Source organism: Sus scrofa, chromosome 13 (genome assembly GCF_054392235.1).
Source record: "Sus scrofa isolate SSC_HxYL_T2T_F1_AM1 chromosome 13, Sscrofa_HxYL_maternal_Yorkshire_Landrace_v2.0, whole genome shotgun sequence".
In the NCBI taxonomy this organism is placed as follows: domain Eukaryota; kingdom Metazoa; phylum Chordata; class Mammalia; order Artiodactyla; family Suidae; genus Sus; species Sus scrofa.
Window position 1 is genome coordinate 208,481,556 of NC_139395.1, and position 17,352 is coordinate 208,498,907.

Below are 17,352 nucleotides of genomic sequence, written 5' to 3' on the forward strand. Positions count from 1 at the left end.
TGTTAAGGAAGCAGGAGAGGAGAATAAAGGTATTGAGATAAGAGTGGTTTGCAATTTTAAGTAGCACAGACAAGGAAGAAGTAATTAGAATGATGTGAAAAGGAGAGATAAGGCCCTATAAACCAACTTATAAATAGGTTGAATATGTCACTTTCCAAATTGTCATCTATATTTTAATTGGTTTGCACTCAGATTTCCTTTTTCCAAGGAGATAAAAAGATTGATTGTGATTGGGGAATCAGGTGATCTTGGCTGCACTTCCCCAAAAATTTTTTTTGACTCATCATGTATTGTAAATACCACCCTTTGTGCCCTGAGCTTTAAATCCTTTGAAGATTCTTTACCTCCTCCCTCCCACGTCAAGATGGTTTTTTGAGTGCTGAGGAAAGAAGGGCATCTGGTGAGTGATGGAGGCTGGCAATTTCTCATTTCATTGCATTTGGGGGAAACAGGGAATTGAGAAGGAAGGCGGGAGGTGACTCCAGTGCATGGAGCCCGGGTTGAGTTGCTGTGTGGGTGTGAATAAAGGCTAGAGGGAAGTTCACAGGCCCTGAAAACAACTTTCTGAAGACATATTGCAAAGAGCTGCTGGGCACAGGGAGGGCACTGGAGAGGACCTTGGCATCAGTGGCTCCCTTTGGAAGAGCAGTGTTTAGAGAATGGGATGCCTGCCTTTTTAATTCCCCTAAAAGCCCACTCCTCCCGACTTTCATGTAGAAGGAACAAAAACCAGACCACCAATCATGCTGTAGTATTTACTTGTTCTATCCAGTATCATTTACGTAACAATAATCACTGGATATATACAGGCACTTCTTGGGATAATCAGTGAGCAACACATAAGATTAAGCTTACATTCTAGGGCAATAGATACATAGGGCAATAGAAATATAAATATTAAATAGGACAATGGAAAATCAATGCAGGAATTCCCGTTGTGGCACAGTGGAAATGAATCTGGCTAGTATCTATGAGGATGTGGGTTTGACCCCTGGCCTCATTCAGTGGATTAAGGATCTGGCGTTGCCCTGAGCTATGGTGTAGATCACAGATGGAGCATCGATCCTGCGTTTCTGTGGCTGTGGTGTAGGCTGGCAACTGTAGCTCTGATTCAACCCATTAGCCTGGGAACTTCCATATGCTGTGGGTGCAGCCCTAAAAAAAAAAAAAAAAGAAAAAGGAAAGAAAAAAAAAAAAAAGAAAATCAATGTAATGAATAGGTAAGTTGTGTAGGCTCTGTGAGACCTGTGGGTTAAGTAATGATAAGAGGGAGGGGGTCTAAGAATCACATCTATGTAGTACCTGGGCTGCTTCAGTTTTGGCCACTTGGAGGTACTTTTCATATCTATAACTGCAGTCAAGAGAGATGAGGTTTCTGGAAGTGTTATCTATGTATAGGATTGAGTTTTCACTACCAGCTTAAAAATGACTGAGTGTCTAAACATTCTGAAGAGCAGTTTTGGTTGTTTTTAAGTGCTTGTGGCTATCTATGGAAAAAAAATTATGACGTTTTAACAACTCATTTTTACTCTGTAATCATCCATTGAAATGAGAGAAAAAGGCAAATACCATGATTCATGGCTTTGAAGTTATACCAAAAATGAATGGTAATTATTGTGTTTCCCCAATGGCTTTATGACATTACTTTGAGTATGATCTTCTTTTCCCAAAAAGCAGATTTTGTGAGTTATGTTAGTACACCCAGTAATTTGCAAATATTGCCCATATCCCTAGTTAGCCAGTCTATATAAGAAGGAGATGTTCAGTCTTACAAAGAACATAATAGGTGTTTAAATTTATTTTTCTACTTTCTACAACCCGAATGAGCCACTTATGATATTTATTGTATTTTTCCACCACCCTTCTGAGGAAACTTTTATCATGTAATGTAGAATTCCTTACAGAGAAGTAGGTGATATAAAATTAACACATAGAACAAGGCAAGCAAAGGGAACATAATCTCACTACCAAAAATATCTCAGGAAGGATATATGGATTTTTGAACAAAAATATTGTAATTAATATTCTAAAGAATATTTTTCAATGTAAATGAGCCTTTCAAAATAAACATTTCTCTTTCCCATCTTGCAAGGTGGTGGATGAAAAAGCTGAGAAGCCAGGTACTAAAAAGAAAAACCCTGAAGCCACGAAGGCTGATGCTGGTGGCAAGGTTAAAAAGGCTAAGCAGGTTAAGAAGGGGAAGCCCCATTGCAGCCGAACCCTGTCCTGGTCAGAGGAATTGGCAGATATTCCCATGTGGCTGTCTATTCCAGAAAGGCTTTGTACAAGAGGAAGTATTCAGCAGCTAAATCCAAGGTCGAAAAGAAAAAGAAGGTGAGAGTTCTTGCTACCGTCACAAAATCCATTGGTGGTGACAAGAATGCTGGTACCCGAGTGGTTAAACTTCAAAAAATGCCTAGATATTATCCTACTGAAGATGTGCCTTGAAAGCTGTTGAGTCACAGCAAAAAACCCTTCCGTAAGCACGTGAGAAAACTGTGGGCTAGCATCATTCCTGGGACCATTCTGATCATCCTCATTGGGCACCAGAGAGGAAAGAGGGTGATTTTCCTGAAGCAGCTGAGCAGTGGCTTGCTACTTGTGACTGGACCGTAGAACACACCAGAAATTTGTTATTGTCACCTCCACCAAAATTGATATCAATGGAGTAAAAATTCCAGAACCTCTCACTGATGCTTACTTCAAGAAGAAAAAGCTGTGTAAGCCCAGGCACCAGGAAGGAGAGATCTTAGACACAGAGAAAGAGAAATACGAAATTACAGAGCAGCGCAAAGTTGATCAGAAAGTTGTGGACTCACAAGTTCTGCGAAGAATCAAAGCTGTTCCCCAGCTCCAGGGCTACCTCACAAATGGGATTTATCCTCAGAAGTTGGTGTTCTAAACCTCTTACAAAGAACCCAATAAAATAACTGATCCAAAAAAATAAAAATAAGCATTTCTTAGAAACTGTATCTAAGTTTCAAATAGCTTATTATACCCACCAAAGAGGAATTTCATCTGCTCACAGATACAGCTTTGAGTTGCCACTTGTAAGAGAATTTAGGTGAAATCTTTGAGTTGCCATTTGTAAGAGAACTTAGGTAAAAACTTACCTATTACCTGGCTCTCTTTTGATTTAACTTCTTCTGGTATATTTTATTAGCTTCTCTTCCTCAGCCTGCTCCATGACATTGGTTTTCTTGTGTGGTGTGTGTTTTGTTTGTTTTGGCATTCTCTCTTTCCTGGTCACAAATCTTGGATGATCTCATTTACTGCCATGACTTGACAGCCACTAACTCCATCCTAGTTTTCCCCCTTCTCCTATGTAATCTGTACTTTCACTTCATTTTGGATCTCCACCTAGAGTAAGGTAACCAATCATCACAGTGTACCAGGGACTGGCCTAGTTCGAAGACTGAAAATTGGGCATCCTGGGAAAGTCCCTCCATGAGATGTGAAGAGTGGAAGTTGTGAGAGACAAAAGAAGATTGGAGGAAAGGTATGAAACCCATACAGTACTTGCAAAATTAGGGGCTGAAAGCAACACTCTTTTCAATGTCAAACAGACAGATACAGCACAGATTATCTGCATTCTTTTACTGTCACTACTTTTTCTTCAACCGCTGAAGCGGGCAACCATGATTTGCAATTCACAGTGATGGATCATTAATTGCTGCTTCTCTTCAAGTGATGTGTCTTAAGATGGCAACTTAAGTGGATTTCAGTTAAGAGTATCAATAATCCATATTTGACTTTGCCAGTGGATTAACTATTGTGTTTTGTATTAAGCCACAGACGTTTTATTTATTAAAAGTCAAATATCTAAAACATCATAACTAGAGGTATATACCATTGACTTTATCCTGTGAATATTAAAAATATATTTAAATAAGAAAGCATTCTCAGCGAATTGGGAGAGAATGGCTTCTATCCAATGGAAAGTTCTTTGAGGATATGCTTGTGTAGAATAGGGCAAGTGGAAAGGTGAGCTAGTACACTTGCTTCACTCAGTATTGGATAAAAACAAAATATGGTCTGATTTACCATGGGGTTTATATATTCCTTTAAACTTGTTCTCGTTCTATGTGACTGCAGGTCACAGAAGCTCAAAATAATAATATAATAGGCGATGTCTGTGGCTGATTTTCTGGGTAAACATGGCAAGTGTAAAAATGATATGGGTGATGGCACTACATGAATATGTTCTATGGTTTAGACTGAGAAGTGTTTCTATTTAAGAAGCACATGGCATTGAACCTAACTTATATGGAAGAGATGAGTGTAAATATTTGCCCACATTCTGAGAGTTTCCTGAATTTTGATCTATCATGTACAGTGCATGTGTCTAATTTTCAAACTTTTTTTTTAGCTTTTTAGGGCCACACCTGCAGCATATGGAATTTCCTAGGCTAGTGGCTGAATCTGAGCTGAAACTGCTGGCCTACACCACAGCCACAGCAATGCCAGATCTGAACCACATCTGTAACTTACACCATAGCTCATGGCAACGCCAGACCCTTAACTCACTGAACAAGGCTAGGGATCAAACCCATACCCTTATGGATACTAGTTGGGTTCTTATTCCACTGAGCCAGAACAGGAACTCCTGATTTTCAAACTCTAAATGCCGGTGTAGGGGAGCCTTATCTAGAGGCCTATTTGTACAACCAGTTCTCAAAAAATATATGTATGTATATGTACACAAATTTATTATAAATTTTACTGTTATGAAACTGAGCAAAATTTACAACTAAAAATGAAATGCACAATCCTATTTATTGTAAATTCCAGATGGTCAGTTGATTCTTGTAGAACATTTTTGATGATTTTTGTTAAACTCTTATATTTGTAGGCAACCAAGAATTAGAAATTTAACCATGATTTTAAGAGACTTGCATCCTAATTCATTATTTTCTCCCCCTAAAATATCGTAATTAAATATGTGATTTTTTTTCTTAAACTGTTTCTTACACTTGCACAAATTAAATGCATTAAGTGGAAATTTCTTTCAGGTTCATTGTTTAACATGGTACATTTTAAGTCTACCTTAGTAACGTTTCTCTGTCACTTTAAGTCTAGAAAATCAATAAAATAATACATCAACTTCTGATATTAATTGTTTATAGATATAGTGTTACATACGGTAAATACTTCCTTGGGGAAAATACTTCCTTATTAAAGTACTTAATAAAATACTTTAAAAAGCACTTTAAGATATGATTGCTATTAAAAAGCTGTGCATATTTAACATATACAATTTGATGAGTTTGGAGATAACTACACAGCCATGAAATGGTCACCACAATCTATGCCATAAACACACCAGTCACATTCAAAAATTTTCTTTAATCCTCTTTATTTATTATTGTTGTGGTTACTATTATTTTGCATAATAAGAACACTTAAGATCTACCCTTTTTGCAAATTTTTTTGGTTAACAGTAACAGTTATTGTTAACAGTAACAGCATTATTAACAGTAACAGTGTTGTTAACTGTAGCTCTATATTGTGCAGATCTCTAGGAGTCATTCATCTTGAGTAACTGAAGCTACACCTTTTGACCCATACCTCCCTGTTTCTTCCTCCCCTCTGAGCCCTGCTTCTATCACTTTGAGTATTTTATGCTCTTCATATAAGTGGTATCATGTAGTATTTGTCCTGTGACTGGCTCATTTCACCTATTTCACTTTCAGTTTCACTCATATTGTCACAAATGGCAGGACTTCCTTCTTTTTTAAGGCTAAATAATACACTGTTGTATGTAAATACTACATTTTGTAATGACTATGGCTAATTTTAAGCTACCAACATGACATCACTCAACACAGAGTTGGGAAGAGATATGTACCTTTCTATGGTCTTTTTAACCACATGAATAAAATAGATGGAAAAAAACCCTAAAGACACAGGTAATAGTAAAGACAATACAATAATTAGAATGCAGTGTGTTTTAACATTTATTACCTTTTTAAAATACAGGGTAAATAATTATAATGTATATGATTTAATTTTTTCTTAGTAGCTCTGGTTAGCGATAGGCTCATAACATTCTTGAAAATATAACGCTTGGCTCTTGTGAGCTGGTTCAAACCAAGCTCTAGGATATCACTGGCTAATCTGAAGATACTTCATCGATACTTCACCACCAATCACTATACAACAGCCACTCCCTCCAAGCTACTGATATTCCTGGACCACAGTATGGTCTTCAGTTTGTCCTTCCTGCTGCCTTCCCCCCCACAGTCCATTTCTCACTGTAGCCAGAGGGATCCTTTCAATGGCTATGGTAAATCATAATGTTCCTTCTTTCAAAGTTCTCCAATGGCTTCCCTTCTCGCTCAGAATTTAACCCAACATGCTAGCTAGCCACTACTGCTTCTTTGACTTAGTTGCATTGAGGACTTTTCTGTGCTTTCTAGTGACTCTGCCATTTGGCTGCCACCTTATCAGCCCCCTTGCAGTTCTTTCTCTATCCACAGAGCTCCTATCTTAGGGACCTCACAGCTTGCTTCCTTGGCTTGACATGTAGAGACCCCACCCTGCACACTCCCTAAATTGTCTTGTCTCTACCCCAATGTTACAACCATCTGACAATCAAAAGCATTTCCCCAGTCCCCAGACTCTCTATTTCCTCCTCCATTACTCTACCTCTCATTGTTCTTCAACCCCAATTCGTTTCATAATAGCAACATGGCCATGATGCCAAGGGACAGTTTTATCCAAAGGTTAAGCTCTAAATTGCTGACTGAAGATATTTCCTGTAAGATCTTGGTTTCTTTGTCTGTGAAGTGGGCATAGTAAATTTATCTCTTGAGAAAAAGTTATAATAATCAGATATGTGTGAAAACTGGTATTATTAGGCTTCAGGATATGTTCCATAAATTAGTTTAAATGTTTATTAAATGGGCATTTTTTATGAAAGGAAATATTTTCTTAAGGCTTTAAGGATGCTTGCATTATTCACAAAATATTTATCTTCCACTTAAGCAAACATGAGTTCTTTCAAAGAATACGGGTGTTCAGATCTTCAGATGTACTCTTCATTTATGACTTATCCAGCACCCAATAGTAAAAGTCATCCTTGCTTGCCACTTTTAAAAGGCAGTTCATCTTTCCAAGAAGTCCCCTTTTAAGTGTGGCCTACCAGATCTTGCTCAGGTGGCTTATCTGACCATCTTGGCAAGACTATGGCCTGGGTGATAATTCTGGCTCTGGCTTTTCTGCCTGAAACACAAAGAAACTGAAGGCTCATTTCCCAGAGGATGGGGGAAGTTGTAGCGCTAACTGTTTAAAATTGGATTTTATTGGGAAATGCTTCAAAGCACTCACTTTGCATTTCTGCTAACAAAGCTGAACATTCAGCCAAAATATTGGAAAGGAAATACTCAGGCAGAATGAAACGACAGAGGAGGCTTGGGAAGTGGGGAGCCAAGCCAAGAATGACAAAATAAAAGGGGCACATTCCAGAAGGAGAAGTGAAAGATAAAACTGTTTTTAGCTCACTGGCTAGAGTTGCCTTGTCCCACAGCTATACTCAAATCTTGGAAATAACAAAATCTTTAGTCTTTTTTTTTTTTTTTTTTAAGCTTTCCTCTTGTATACTCACTTAAAATTCAGGCTATTCCATTAAAGAAGACAGAGCCCTTCTGGGTAATCCAAGCTTTTAATACAAATTGGTGTTTACGATTTAATGGCAGGTGGTCTCAGATGGATGTTGCAGGAAACTTTCTTACTGCAACACTGGAAATAGAATGACTTTAGTATTCATGTAATGAATAAAATAAGTGCTCTGAACAAGTATTTCTGTCAGAAGTAATCATCTGAAACACAGGTCTGGAAAGTATTTTAAGCTCTGTAACATGACTCTGAAGGGGAGCACACGTATTGTTTATCTCTTTCTAGGATAAATTCATTCATACCATATTGATTTTGCTGTAAACTCTTCTGCTCCTTGAAAAACATGGTTTATTGGATCATGGGAAGCCAAACCCACACAAAGTACTTGAGTGGCTTATTTAGAAATGGCTAGAGTTCCTGTTGTTGTGCAGTAGAATGAATCTGACTAGTATCCATAAGGATGTGGATTTGATCCCCAGCCTCTCTCAGTGGGTTGGGGATCTGGCATTGCAGTGAGCTGTGGTGCGGATTGTGGACCTGGCTTGAATCTGGCGTTGTTGTGCTGTGGCATAGGCCAGCAGCTGCAACTCTGATTTGACACCTAGCCTGGAAACTTCCATTATGCTGTGAGTACAGCCCTAAAAAGCAAAAAAAAAAGAAAGAAAGAAAGAAAGAAACGGCTGAGAGCAGTCATAGAGACAACCCAGAAAGCCAGTCTTAAAGCACAAATCAGAAAAGTGGATAGAACTAGGCAGATGTAGGTTGTGTTAGGCTGAAACAGAGGCCTTTCTGGTTCATGTATGCACCCATTTAAAACATTTATTGGGTGTCTATGATGTGTCAGCACTCATTGGAGGCAATGATGTACAAGGGTCAAAGTAAATATGACCAATGTGCTGCTTTCTTAGAAATTATAGCCTAGGAGAAGAAAAAAAAAAGACATAAAAATATTTACTACAACTACAGACAGTGTAAAGTGCTATGCTTTAAAATAAAGTAGGATGAGGGATCAAGAATGACAGAGATACAGCGGTGTTATTTTTGATAGGATGGTCCAGGTAGACCCTTCTGGCAAGGTGGCATTTTAAACAGGGACCTGAATAGTATGATAATGAGAAGGAAGGCATTCCAGGGAGAGGGGTCCTGATGCCACAGGTACTATAGTAAGAGAAGAGGGCATGTTGAAGGTAGCTCCCATGGCTGTGTGGACAGAACATGAAGAAGTTGCCCAAGAGGAGGCTGGAAAGGGATCAGGGCAGACTTTGAAAGGATTGTAAACTGTGCTGAAGAGTTTACAATCTTAAAGTAGAAGGGGATCGAAGAAGTTTTAGGAGAGGTAAGAAGAAGACAGAGCTGTGTTTTCAGCAGTTACTCTAGCAGTGGCATGGAGATTAGAAAGGGTGGAGGAAGACCATGCATTCATCTGAAATGGTATTAACCAGAGGCCTTCAAAATATATCTGTTCACTCCATGATAGCTTCTTTTGTTTCATTTTGGCTTTGGCCACACCCAGAGCATGGAGAAATTCTGGGGCCAGGAATCTAACCTGCACCATGAGTAACAACACCAGTTCCTTAACCTACTGAGCCATCAGCGAACTCCTTCGTGATGGTTAGTTTTGAGTCAGTATGACTGGGCCATGGGTGCCCAGATTAAACATTATTTCTCAGGGTGTCTGTGAGGATGTTTCCAGATGAGATTAGCATTTGAATCTGTGGACTCAGAAGATTTCCATCCTAAATGTGGGTGGGTATCATCCTCTCCATTGAGGGCCTGAGTAGAGCAAAAGGGGTAAGATGGAGAAATTCACCTTTTAAAATTCTTGCCTGGTTGCTTAAGCATTGGTCTGCTTCTGTCCTGGGTGCTCGTGGTTCTTAGGCTTTCAGGCCTGAACTAGAACATATTCCATGGGCTCATGCAGTTCTCAGGGCTTTGCACTTGGACTGAGCTACCCCACAGGGATTCCTGGGTCTCCGGTTGGTAAGTGAGAGATTATAAGACTGCCCAGCCTCTGTAATTATGTGAGTCCATCCCTTACAATAAATCTTATCCTATGTATGTATTCTATTAGTCTTATTTCTCTGGAGAACTGTGACTAATACAAACTCCCCTGCCCCCAAAAGAAAATAATTTTGAAGAACATTTTAAAATATTCATAATGTGCCTGTTGCCCATCTGCATTTCCACTTTGGAAAAATGTCTTTTCAGTTCTTCTGTCCTTTTTTTAATTGGGTTATTTTTTTGATGTTGAGTTGCATGAGCTATTTATATATGTTGAATATTAACCCCTATCAGCCACATCATTGCAAATATCTTTCCTCAACTTAGTAGGTTGTCTTTTCATTATGTTGATTGTTTCCTTTGCTATACAAAATATTTTTAATTTAGTTATTTCTCATTTGTTTATTTTTTGCTTTTGTTTCCTTTGCTTTAGGAGACAGATCCAAAAAAATATTACTGTGATGTATGTTGAAGAGTGTTCTGCCTAGGTTTTCCTCTAAGTTTTATGGTATGCATCTTACTTTAGGTATTTAATCCATTTTGAGTTTATTTTTGTTTATGGTATTAGAGAATGTCCTTATTTCATTCTTTTACATGTAGCTGTCTGGTTTTCCCAGTGCCACTTATTACAGAGACGGTCTTTTCTCCATTGTATATTCTTGACTCCTTTGTCATAGATTAGTTGATCATAAGTGTATGGATTTTTTTCTGGATTCTCTATTCTATTCCTTTGATCTGTGTGTTCGTTTTGTGCCAGTACCATACTGTTTGACTACTGTAGCTCAACATCACTAATCATCAGGGAAATGCAAATCAAAACTATGAGATATTACTTCACACCTGTCAGTTATTATCAAAAAGAATGCAAAACAGTGTTGGAGAAGATACAGAGAAAAGGGAAGCCTTCTGCACTGTTGGTAGAGATATAAATAGGTGTAGTCACTGTGGAAAACAGTACGGAGATTTCTCAAAAACCTGAAAACAGTGCTACCATATGACCCAACAATTTTACCCCTGTGTACTCATCTGACAAAAAACAAAAACACTCATTCAAAAAGATACATGCATCCTAATGTTCATAGCAGTATCACTTACAATTGCTAAGGTATGGATGCAACCTAAGTGTCCATCAACAAATGAAAGAATAAAGAAGATGTGGTATGAATATACAATGAAATACTATTCAGTCATAAAAAAGAATGAAATTTTGCCATTTGCAAAAACATGAATGGAGTTGGAGGGCATTATGCTAAATGAAATAAGTCAGACAAAGACAGACAAATACTATATGATATCACTTGTTTGTGGAGTCCAAAAAATTCACAAACTTGTGAATAAAACAAAAAGGAAACAGTCTCACAGATATAGAGAACACACTATAGTAGTTACCAGTGGGGAGAAGGAAGTGGGGGAGGGGAAAAATAAGGACAGGGGATTTTTTAAAAAATGTTCACAATGCATTTAAACACTTGCAAAAGTATAACTGCCAGCATACTCAATATATTGGCATTTACAAATAATTATTTCAGAGTTCCCGTCATGGCTCAGTGGTTAACAAACCTAACTACTATCCATGAATCCACAAGGATGCGGATTCAATCCCTGGCCTCACTCAGTGGGTTAAGGATTGGGCACTGCCATGAGCTGTGGTGCAGGTCACAGACATGGCTTGGATTCCTAGTTGCTATGGCTGTGGCGTAGGCTGGTGGCTGCAGCTCCGATTTGACCCCTAGCTTGGGAACCTCCATATGCCACGGGTGTAGCCCTAAAAAGACAAATAATAGTAATTATTATTATTTCACTCCATTTAAAGTATCCAATTGAATATAAGCACAGAGGTGATTTGCTTCCCCCCATCATTCATGTAAAATCATAATAAGTTGGTTTTAACAGTTTTGCATTAGCACATGTAAATTTCCCCTCAACTTCTTTTACAGAATTTTTCTCTAAAATTATATATTTCTATGATTTTTTTGTGGATAAACTCTTTGTCTTTTTTCAATAAACATGTATACACTATACACACATGTATATAGCATAATATTTATAAAATGTATTAATTTTAGTAAATATAAGGCATATATAACTAATATATTTTTATACTTTATGAATCATTATTTATAATTATAAAATGTATAATTAATCATAAGTAATATATTTAGTTAATATAACAGAAAAAATAGTAATCCCTCATGCAGTGGTTACTAATACCTGCCACTGTTCATGGTGTCTTCATATTTTATCTTGATTAATTTAATCTTTACAACCACCCAATGTGGTAGCTCCGACATCTTCCTCAGAGAAACAGGGGGTGGAAAGGGACTTTAGTTAACCGCAACATTATTCAGTCCTTTGAACACCTTCAATGTTACGGGCCAAGATCAATCGTCAGCCATTTTTAAAGGGCGCTATCTATTAACTAATTCACTTAGGTGCTCTAATTTTTTGACAGCAGAATGTTTGAAAGCACCCGACCTGTAAAGGGATTTGTTACCCACTTGCAGGACCAGTGTGACAGGGATGGCAGTCATTTCACCCTAAATCACTGCAGAGAGGTTAGATAGTGGGTGGGCCAGAGGTTGGCCTTTCTTTCATAAAGCCAGAGAAGATCAATTTATGAAAGGGACAGCTTGACTGTGCTACATTCTAGGGCAGACCGGTTTTAGGATGAATTCCTATGGAAGTTGATGCTCAAGAAAAACTAATTTCTGGTCCATCCTGAACTCTCCCCTTACCACGTTGGCAAGGCCCTTTTGGAGGCGTAGTCAATGCTCATCTAAATTGTTCTTTTATTGCATTTCTCGTCCTTCACAAATGTCTTCTCCTTTTCAAAATGTGCCTTTCACAATTTAGGAAAACTAGTCCCCAAGGTATTAAATGCATATCTCTGGCCATGATTTGAGACTAGAGGCTAGATTTTTATTATGTGGATCAGATCCCTTAATGATGTTCAGTTATTGACAGGTTAATATATGTTTTATTGGAGCATGGATTCATTTTTTTAACCTGTTAAACAGCAAAGTAACTTTTTTAAATGCTGCAAACTGTGAGTAAAAGTGGGTGATGATGGGTAGAAGTACCAAAAACTTGTGGATGTATCTGCTGTTAAGTATCATCTCGCCCAAGAAAGAAATTTTCAAAAAATCGCTATTAAGGAAAAAGCCTTTCTTATTTCTATCTTTGGAACCATTTTAAAGTCATAGTAGTGAAAAAAAAATAGATCGTTTAAATTTAAGCAGGCTGCAGTCCTGCTAAAAGACACATATTTCTTGAAAGATACAGGAGCCATTTTGATATATTAATTTTATGCCAGAAGTTTGAAAGCTTGCTGGTTGAATGATCTGTTGGAACATGACCATTTTTATTAAACTGTCATATTTTAACTTATCCAACAGTAGCTTTTTTAGTACAAAATCTCATTAGGGATTGTGCATGTTTCCACAGGTAGACTGGTGGAAAATTGATTGCTGTTGTTTCATTTGACATATTTTTGGATCCTCATATATATTCTTGCTTTTGCCCGTCACCAGACATGGACTGTTATCACTTTCCAGGCCTTTGCTGTGGGAAGGAAACAGAGTCCTTTTGAAGGCTCTGGGTGATGTTTGTGAATATTTAATCATGGAGGTGGTACAATGGCCTCATTTACAGTGATATGTCAAAATTAATTTCATGGTATTCTGTCAAGGAAGGAATCTTACCATATGCCCTCAAATAAAATAAATGAGTTAGGAAAACTCTGACATGGAGTTTACCTAATTCTGCAAAATCGTTGGATACAAGATTCCCTGAAAATGAAAATAGAATCATTCATGCAGACATGATTGAGTTTAATCTATTTCTGTTGTTAAAAAGGAACCTCTCTCTTCTTATGCTTCCAAATTTATGCAGAATACTTTCAGAGTCTTCTGTTTTTTTTGTTAGAAATGCATCAAATACAAAATTAAGTAAGAAGAGAGGGGAAAAGCAAGAACCTGACACACATACTTAGAAGGTTGTCAAACACTTGGGTTGGAGATACAGTGACCAGATTTTCTAAATATAACATCCACTCCCTGGGACCAGGACCATGTTACATGTCAGTGAGGCACTCAACAGATGTATAATGGCAATTTCAGGGGGAAAAAAAAAATCCTACCTCTGCTCCAAAACACAGAAATTTAGTCACCACTGAGTAATAAACCCTACTGCCTGGGTCAATAAACTTATGGAACACAAGTGGGTTTGTGGATGAGTTTCTTAAACAAAACTTTACTCTTTGCTATCTGATGTCTTAGAATTTTTGATGTGGGCTAATTTATCTGATTTTGAAATTAGGCCTGGATGTTTTCACACTTAGGTTATAAAGAAGTTCACTTATTATTTGTGAGCATTTTACATTTGCCCTTTTTCCACACTGAGATCTAAGGTACCTGGTGTCTCCTTACGTAGGGAGTGAATCCAAGTTTACCCTTTTCAAATAGCTATTTAGTTTGTCCCACACCATTAAAAAGTAGTACATCTTTTCCTCACCATTTTGACACGTCACCTTCCTTGAGTCTAAATTTTCTGGGTACTTGAGTCTTTTTCTAGGTATTCTCTTCTGTTTCATCGGCATGTCTGTACTCATATTCTAGTACGACACTGCATTACTTATAGAGGGTATATTATATGGTTTAATCCTGAGTAAAAGGCTATACGTCTTCCACTCTCCTCCTTGCTCTTCTTTTTCAAGGTGTTTCTAGCTGTTTTTGTGTGTTTATTTAAGAAGACTCAGAGGTCAGGTATTTCAATTTCTGTAGCTAACTCTCAAGTTAACATATGCATAAGTACACATAGAGGGAAAAAGAGATAGAGCAAATGTGGCAAAATGTTATTGGGTGGTAAATGCTGATGAAGGGTATTGCAGGTTTTCTTGTGGTCTGATAACTTTAAAAATAAATTGTTGGGCGAAAACCAAAGAAATAAGTTAGAGGAAAATTAAAGTGTTTTCCCATTAACATTTGGCATTTGGCGAGGAGAGTGGACAGACATAGGGGTGGGAACAAGGCTCCTCAGTGTGTAGTTTGAAATAATATTTTGTCATATTTTGAAAAATCTAAATATATTAGTGAGTCAAAATAGACATCAATAAAATGTAAGTGAAAACAATCCCCTCTAAATATGGGAACTGTGAAATTGATTCGCACTTCATGAATGTTTGGCATTGGGAAATTCAAAGAGTATTCTAGAGTTCCCGAGAATTGACCAGCCAAGGAAGCTCAACCTGATGGTTAAATCATCCTGGTCCAGGAGACCACTGCTTGAGAGGGGCAGGAAAGGGATGGTATCCTACTTCCAGTGGAGGCATTGCCGGAAACTCAAGTCCTTTTGACAACTTCTTAAAATTATTATTTTTATTTATTTTTTTCTTTTTAGGGCCACCCTACGGCACATGGACGCTCCCAGGCTAGGGGTGGAATAGGAGCTGCTGTCACCAGCCTCCACCACAGCCATAGCCACACCATATCTGAGCCGCCTCTGCAACCCACACCACAGCTCCTGGCAATGCCAGATCCTTAACCAACTGAGCAGGGCCAGGGATTGAACCTGTATCCTCATGGATACTAGTTGGGTTTGTTACCACTAAGCCACAGCAGGAACTCCCTAGATATGATAACTCTAACTTCTCTTTCTACTCTCTTACTTCTCTCTCTAGAGGCTTCTGCACTTATTGAAGTCCATGTGGCAACTCCCGCTGTGGTACAGCAAGTTAAGGATCAGGCTTGCCTCTGCTGTGGCTTGGGTTGCTGCTGAGGGGCGGGTTCAATCTTTGCCCTGGCACAGTGTTAAGGGTCTGGCATTGCCACACCTGTGGTGTATGTTGCAGCTGCATCTTGGATTTCATCCCTGGCCTGAGAACTTCCATATGCCACAGGTGCAGCCATTTAAAAAAAAAAAAAAAAAAAAAAAAAGTTGTGTGCATAAAATGTCACTGTTTTAGAGCTTAATGGTGTTATGTGAACATGCGTTTTCATGCCTTTGACCTCAATTTTTCCTTCTATCTGTGTCCCATCTTTCAGGCAGGAATACCAAAGAGGAGAGGGACAAGCAGCCCTGCACAATTCTGCCTGCCTGGCACCATTGTCATCTCTGGCCTCTAGGGTTTTCTCTCTCCCTGGAATACCATTCTCTTGCTTCTTATTCTTCACATGGCTACTGCTATCTTGTAGCCAAGCCCTAGTAGAGACTTCACTTGTGACAATTTGTCCATACTTTTCAAGATGGTGTTAAGTGTTCCTCCCACCTGCTCCCACAGTTCTTTGAATAACCTGAACACAGAGCCTTTCATGGGGTGTTGTAATGACCTAGTGAGAACTAACATTTACTGAGAACTTACTATCAGTTCAGGGCTTAAATGTACTCATTTTTTTTTGGGGGGGGGGGCAACAATCTCATGAGGCAGAAGACATTTTGGCCTTTATTGTACTGAAGGGAAGCTGGCTTAGAGAAGTTTAGTTACATGTTGTAACAAGCAGACTTTACAATGGTGCCCAATGTTCCCACCTCCTGGTGTCCACAGTCTTGTGCAAAACCCTTGCCTTGAATATGGCTGAACCTAGGAAGTTCACTCGGAAAAACAGAATATAGGAAAAGTGCTAAGAGGTCACTTCTGTGATTCAGTTATAAAAGACGGCAATGTCTATCTTGCTCGTAGATTCTCTTTTTTGCCTTCTTGGCTTGTATACTTTGATGAGGCAAGATAGCATATTGGAAGGGCCTACGTGGCAAAGGGCTGAGGGCAGCCTCCAGCTAACCCCTCAAGCACCCTTCTCGAATTGAATCCTGTCAACACTGCATGAGTAAACTTGGGAGCTGTCCTTCCACCGTTGAAACTGCAGATGAGACCACAGCCATGGGTGTGACTGCAACCTCGTGAAAGACTATATAACACAGAAGGCACAGCTAAACTATGCCCAGAGGCCTGGGACTCACAGAAACTGAGGTAACTGTGTTCCATTAAGCTGCTAAGGTTTGGGGTAAAGATAGATAACTTTAGATTGTTATCAATAGATAATTAAATTCTTGACTGAAGTCCCACAGGTAGAAGTATAGAGTACATGGTTAAAATCTGGTGATATTGACTCTGTAATAAATCCTTATGTCACAGTACTTGGTTACTTTTTCTTTTTTTTAGGGCCACACCCATGGCATATGGAAGTTCCCAGGCTAGGGGCCGAATCGGAGCTGTAGCTGTCAGCCTACACCACAGCCACAGCCACGTGGGATCTGAGCCACCTCTGCAACCTGTACCACAGCTCACAGAAACACCAGATCCTTAACCCACTGAGCGAGGCTGGGGATTAAACCTGCGTCCTCATGGAGGCTGGTCAGACTCGTTTCTGCTGAGCCACGACAGCAACTCCTACTTGGTTACTTAACTGTATCTTCTTCATTTAAAAATATTCTGATTTTCATTTTTAACATTTAGTCTGGTATTTTGTGTGTCTTCAATAATGAGTAGGTCTACAGAAAACAAAACCTTGTATGGCGAATTAGCCAGTCAAAAAAAATAAATAAAATAAACTTTGTGTTTCTGAAAACTGGGTAAAAAGAGGAGATAAGCATAACACGCTGCCTGGGAACTTCACGTACTTCCGCACGCTCACTGAAACATCAGAAAAATCAATTTTAACATCTTTCTACCCCAGACTATGGATCAGGGCTCATACATGGGCCCTAATTCGAAGTTAATTCCTTTACCAAACATTTTTT

General features: G+C 38.7%; 1 protein-coding gene and 1 pseudogene across 10 annotated transcripts in view; one reads left to right on the forward strand and one right to left on the reverse strand.

Moving 5' to 3' along the window:
- Window positions 1-2,935, forward strand: part of LOC102160989 (large ribosomal subunit protein eL6 pseudogene) — a 32,597-nt pseudogene extending 29,662 nt beyond the window's left edge.
- GRIK1 (glutamate ionotropic receptor kainate type subunit 1) overlaps window positions 1-17,352 on the reverse strand; it is a 409,934-nt gene that overhangs the window by 197,444 nt on the left and 195,138 nt on the right. The window lies entirely within an intron of this gene.